Source organism: Crocuta crocuta, unplaced genomic scaffold (assembly GCF_008692635.1).
Source record: "Crocuta crocuta isolate KB4526 unplaced genomic scaffold, BGI_CrCroc_1.0 scaffold199, whole genome shotgun sequence".
Classification (NCBI taxonomy): Eukaryota; Metazoa; Chordata; class Mammalia; order Carnivora; family Hyaenidae; genus Crocuta; species Crocuta crocuta.
The window spans coordinates 3477434-3484515 of record NW_027533339.1 but is presented as its reverse complement, the minus strand read 5'-3'; positions in this window follow the sequence as shown (position 1 = coordinate 3484515).

The window sequence follows — 7082 nt, the reverse complement described above, 5'->3', positions numbered from 1 at the left end:
TTTTCCCCCCCCCGCCCCCCCCCCCCCCCCCCCAAAAAAAAAAAAAAAAAAAAAAAAAGTTCACTCTGCCCCAATGAAAGGACCTGTAAAACTACAAAACCATGGGAATAGTATAGGGCAAATGACTAAGAGGCAATCATTTAATTTATCACACACTCCATCATAGTGATAGATTTTTACCCTTTATCATAGTGATAGATTTTAAATTTTGTTCTCTCTGAAATATATAGTTTAGACTGATGAAAACATTAACAGGAGTTTTGAAAACCACAGTTATCAAATAGGACCTAATGGAATCCACAACCTTTGTAGTTTCTATCAAATAGAAAGATTGCATTGTTTTTGAACTATGAAGAATTATTGTAATAAATGAACCTTTAATTAAGATATACAGAACTTCTCAAGAAGTATTAAATCATCAAAAGCTTACAGGCCACATTCACAAATTATAATTAATTAAATTAGAGAACAATAAATAGACATTTTTAAGACCCCCAGTGAACAGCACTTGTTGGAATGATAACTGGGTGTTAAATGTAAGCGACGAATAACTAAAATCTACTCCTAAAATCATTACTACACTATATGTTAACTGAATAGGATTTAAATTTTTAACAATTAAAAAATTAAATAAAAATAAAATAAAAGTCACTTGGAAAGAAAAAACCCAGTGAAAGAACTTCAAGAAACTGATTTCCTTAAAATCAAGTAATACAGTGAAGCTGCTTGCTAGACCGATAAGGTAAAAAGAGAAAAGTACAGAATAGTGAAAATAGATACTTTATATGTGAGTTTAAAATGAATTGTTTTAATCTAATGAATGTCCAAAACTAGGCAAAATGGATGTTTTCATAGACAAATTAAAATTACCAAAATAGATTCAAAAAGATACAGAAAATGCGAACAATAAGTGAAAAAAAAAACACTAATGAGAACAAATCCATGTTTTCATCACTTAATTGAAGGCGCTACAAGTGCCACCTAACTTCACACAGCAATAGTGAAAATGAAAGAAAACACTTTATATAAAGCCAATACAGTACTGGCACAGAGTAAGTTTGTTTTTTTGGTCTTTAATGTTATTAATATTATCATATTGTTTATTGACAGATGGAAGTAGGCCCTGGGAATTTTGCAGTTAAAAATTATCTTCTCCCCTAAGTCCCTCATTTCAAGTCAAAGGCAGTTGGAAGAGTCCTTTCAGTCTCAGACCCATCGATCTTATATTCCAACCCAATCTTTCAGTTTCTACAGAGGTTACTATATTATTTTTTGGAGTTAGATCAAAAGGATGCCCCTGTTCTCTTTTGCGTTTGTCCTTGTACGTATTTATTCTCATCTATTTGATTATATCAAGTGTATGGTTCGTACATGGGGTCATCAAGCTTCAACAGTCATTTAAGAACTGTCTCCGAATAGCAAAATAAACAATGGTGATATGCTAAGAGCTCATGAATCACACAAGTGTGGTTTTGCTTCTTCACAAATATGCTTAACAGAATGAATCAAACACTATCTTCTTGTAAAAGCAATCTTTATTAGCCAATTAACTCTGAGCTGACAGTTGTAGTATCTGTGGTTTTATTTAAATTTATTGATTTATTTGCAATTTTGCTTATTGCTATAATTGTTTGAGAAAGGAAATCTCACTCTGATCATATTTTAAAGTATCTAGAGTATTGCAGTCATATTATACTTTAACTTGCCCAAATACCATGGCAACTATACAGAGTATTCTCAATCCTATATGATTAATGTCCATGAGACAAACCATTTTTTAGTACCTTTTACCCGTATCTAGAGACAAGACCCACTTATTTGTTTTTGTTTTTCTAATCACATGATGTTAATGACCATATTAATGAAGTCAATTATTTGATTTCATCTGCTTCATACTTTTAGTTTAAAGACCTAAGCAGTAGAGGGGTTGGACAAGACATCTAAAATGTTCCTCCTGTTTGAGCAGAGCTAAGCTATAAAGGATGTGACAGATAAAACACATTAGGTAGCAATAGATTTCCTTAAGAAAGAAGTTTAAATGCAGTTAAACTGTAATGAATGAAGAGTCTTCAAACTTACCCTTAACAGGAGGACTTCTAGGGAAGATGCGGAGTAGGAGGAGCTAAGCTCACCTTTTCCCAGGGATACAACTAGATAACATCCACATCAGTGCAAATAAGCCAGAAAACAACTTAAAGTCTGGCAGAACTGATTATCCACAGCTAAATGAAAAGAAGAGGGGACATCAAAGTAGAGATATGGTTAGAGTGGGACCGTCCACTGGAGTGAATGTTGCTGCAGGCATGGAGAGGGAAGAGGACCAGACCCCATCCCAGGCATACGGGTCATCCTAGGGACGCACATGGGGAAGATTAATCCCCATAATATTTAGCTATGGAAACCAGAGGGGCCAAATAATCAGTGGGTTCAATACCTATAAGTTTAAAAATCAGTGAGCTCAACTCTGGGAATGCAAGGACGGTGGAGTCCCTGTTAAATGGATAGCACAACAAGCAGCTCTGATAAGAGACAGAATAGAAACAGAAGTTTGAAAAACACCTGGAGTATACAGGAAGAAGATTCATTTACCAATCTCAAAGCATGTGCTGGAGAGTGAAGAATCTCCGGGGAACTTCAAAAACAAGAGTTGGCAGGCACAATTTCCCATCCCCAACCCCCAGGATAGATACACAGAAACCTGTGGGAACTGGAGCAGCATGTACATGCTCTGTCTAATTTACTAACAGCATGCCCTGGCACTTTGCTCTCCTGCAGATCTGCCCCTGCCAGTGTGTCCTTGCTTGGGGCCCATCCAAAGTGGTCCCACAAGCTTAGTGATGTGCAAGCAATCCCAAAAGGGGGCAGCACTACTACAAAGTTGTGATACCTGCCCCAGGGAGAGGGGAAGATAGGCACACATACCTGTCCAACTTCAGCCCCAGATGTGGACTGGGGCAAGATTACAGGTATTGCCTATCAATAGAAGCCTCTGCAGGGAAAACAGTCTGCAGTGTGGTGCTACTGCATCTAACTCAACTCAAGTCTAAGGAGGCCCCAGACTGGCCTACTGACAACTCAGAGACCAAACCTTGCTCACAACAGGCAAGAGAGCCATTGCAGACAGCTGGACTAATGGCAAATGCAGCTTCTTTGTAAGAGTAGGAACATGCAATGCACATAGAAGATGCCGAATGCCAGGTTCTGGTAAATAAGGGACAAGCGTTGAAGGGCACCACAGGACCTCTTCTTCATAAGGCCATTACTTTCAAGAGGAGAAGACATGGCTGACTTTTCTAACACATAAGCAGATCCAGAGAGATAGAAAAACTGAGGAAACAGAGGAATATGGAATATGAAAGAACAGGACAAAATCACACCAAGAGGGCTAACCAAAATGGAGATAAGTAATATGCCCGATAGAGAAATTAAAGGAACACTCAAAAAGATTGTCATGGACTTAAGAGTGGAGGACTTCATTGAGACCCTCAACAAAGCAACAGAAAACATAAAAAAAGAACCAATCAGAAATGAAGAACACAATAACTGAAGTTCAACATACTAGATGGAATACATAGTATACTAGAGGAAGCAGATGAATGGATCAGCGACTTGGAGGACAGAACCGAGGGATCATAACCTGAGCCAAAGTTGGCCGCCCAACCGACTGAGCCACCCAGACGCCCCAATGACCTGGAGGACAGAGTAATGGAAAGGAATCAAGCTGAATAGGAGAGAGAAAAAAATAATAAAAAATGAAAATGGACTAAGGGAAATCAGTCACACCATCAAACATAATATTCACATTATAAGGATCCTAAAGGAGAAGAGAAAGAAAAGGGGACAGAAAATTTATTTGAAAAAGAAAGATAAATAGTCACAGCAAATAACCGACTCTTAATTGTAGAGAACAAACTGATGGTTATCAGAGGGGAGGTGGGTGAAGCAATTGGTGAAATAGGTGAATGGCATTAAGAGTACACTTACCTTGATGAGCACTAAATTATATTTAGAATTGTTGAATCATTATATTGCACACCTGAAAAAATATATAAACAAACAAAAAAATAACCCTTAACAGCTCCGTAAAACTTTTATTTGTAAATACAAATACAAGTGCCAAGCATATCTAATTCATGTTATTCTATGATTAGCATTGTATTCTTACTAAGCATATCTATAAGTACCTGGCAGTAAGTTTGTCATTTCAGTATAATAATTTGTGTCATTTTGATTTTTGGTAAGTGTGACATAAGACCTTAGAAGACGCTTGAATTAAATGGTATAAAATTTGCAATTACTGTGAGCACAGTTTTACACAGAAAATATAAAACCTCAAAATCATACCAAGGTAGAAAGATGAAAAAAATCAATTCAGGGCATGTTGATATTTATGGTGAACAATTATTGCATTATCATTTACAATCGGAAGACAAATATCCAGAGAGCAGTAGATGCATTAGGCAGTTCTGGCTCTATTTCTGATCAGTTTCCATAGAAATGAAACATGTAACTTTCATTGGGTTAGGACTTGTTCTCCATGAATAAGCATACACAGATTTATATTAAGGTCTAACTTTCCCTATATTATAACATCTGTAACACATGGAACTATAAAAGACAATTTTTCAACATCACAATAGGAGAAGAACATATAGCAGTGACTGTCAATACACATGTGTGTACTGATATTTTTTGACAAAGCTTTCCACCAACAGGGATGTTTTTGAAACTCCCAGCTGTTGCATAATAACATATTGTTCATTGTACTTAAGGAATACAGCCAAAAATACTGTTAATCTTTTTAATGTCTGTAAAAGGAAAGGTCTTAAACTATTGATACGAAGACACTATTATCCCTATATTGATACACATGAGGCTCTAAAAATAATCTCTTTGAAACCTCCTTTATAATGGTTAGTAGGAAATATGTAACTTATTTTTCATATTTAACAATCTCCAACATCAAGTTTATCAGTTGTTTAGTAGGTGTTATTTTCATATGAGACTTTTTGTTTCCTATTATACGGGTACTTTGCAGAGAGATAAACAAGAAAAATATACAAAAGCACAGTTTGTCTAAAAGCAACAGATGTAAGATATTTCTTATCACCTGAATCAGTGATTTCTAGGATTAAATGTTTATTTGAACCCTGCTCTGTTTGCTTGTTCAAGAAAACTATTTCAGTTTTGTTTTGTACAGCCAGGTATCTGATCATAGTTAGAGTTAGTTGGTTTTCCATCCACAGTCTCAGGAGCTGCAAGTATACATCTATCATGCCCTGTTTTTCAATTGTGTGAGTCGATGGTTGGAATGGAAATACAGAGTTAATGGATCTCAACATAGCAAGCTATGAGCTAGATACCTGAAAATGAAATATTCTATTGTCCCATCACAGTTCATCTGCTGTACGAAGTGACTTTGGACAATGCTCCAGTGAATACTGTAATAACATGAGATGGCAGCTGTAATGCTGCAGTGTATTAGAGTGGGTCTGAGTTAGTTCAACAAACTTTCAGAAAATGACAGAGTATATTATAGACACTGGCAATAATTTTCATATAGAACCTCATAACTTATCAGTTGTCTTGAGCACATCAGAAAATTGGCCTACACCAACTTTATTTTTATTCATGCTCATTGGCTAAGGACTAAGATTTCTCTCAAAATTCAAATTCAAATCCTATATGTCCATTTAATTCAATGTAGTTTTATGTGTCTCAACATTTTCTGGTCATAATATGTCAGTATTATAATTTTTATTCATAATTTTCATTGAATGAATATAGAACAGTTGAATGATACAGTAAGTGAAGTGTAAATATATCTGTATTCTTCATTCCACCTTTAAAAGGGCTCTAGGATCCAAAATCTATGAAATATTCTCAATAGAAAGTAATTTGTCTAGATTTTTAAAGAACAGTGTGAGACATTCTGCAATCTGCTTATGCAATGAAATTGATTATATTAATGACAAGATTGCTTCATCACTATGTAGAAATAGACTATTTTCCCATTGTATACTGTTTAAGATATTTTTTTCTATTTACTTAAATGCTATGTGCTTCATGTTCTCTAAGCACTAGATCTCTGTTTTTGTATGGTTCTTGCATTTTGAACTTGTATTTACTTATGTACATATCTTCCTTTCAACATTGAAAGCATTTCAAATGTAGTATCTATGGTCTGTTTTATTATTTTTTCCCTTATCACTGTCTTACATAACCTTGAAAAAAGTAAGTGGAAGAAGGAAGGACCTTTTCTTACACATTTGTCAATACGTGGAAATCTCTGCATTTAATTTCTCTGTAGTGAAAACAAATTTCTGACCTCAGAGGATAGTATCACCAATATACCCAGAGTAATTCTTTATATATACAAAGAATAATCATTATTTTCTAGTAAAAGTAGATTTTACCTTGCTTTTTATATTTGATCTGCATTTACGTAGTAGCCATGGTCATTTGAATATATAAAAACACCTGAAACTACTATTACACTGTATGTTAACGAATTGGAATTTAAATAAAAGCCTAAAATCGCCAGAAATAAGCATGTATTTTCTTTTTCATAAATAGTAATATTGCTAAGAACATTTACGGGAATAATGTTTATTCTTTTTTCATTTTCTTGTATATTTAGATTAACTTACAATGGAGAACTATGTAGTCATATGTCAAATTTCATTTTAGGGCAAAAAGAAAGTAATTATGCTTCTACATATTGTAGCAGATGAAGCAGTTTATTTTATCCTTCTCTTAAGCTAAAATATTTGAACCATGATAATATAATGAATACTTTTATCCCAGGCTATTTAAAAGATTCTCTCAGTATACAAAAAGAGAATTATGTATGCTGACAAGTTTCTGGAAAATTCTTTTGAGAGAGACAGTAGCACCTGTTTCTTCCTTCTTTCTCTGTAGTCACAATAACAAAAGCATGAATAAGAGAGATGTAGACTTTATTATGTGAAATATATCTAGTAGGTTGAAAACATTTGGTGTGTGCACATGATGTGAATGAGGTCTAGAAAAATAGATACCAACCAATGTGTGCTTCATAAAAAAAATAAATAAATATTTCT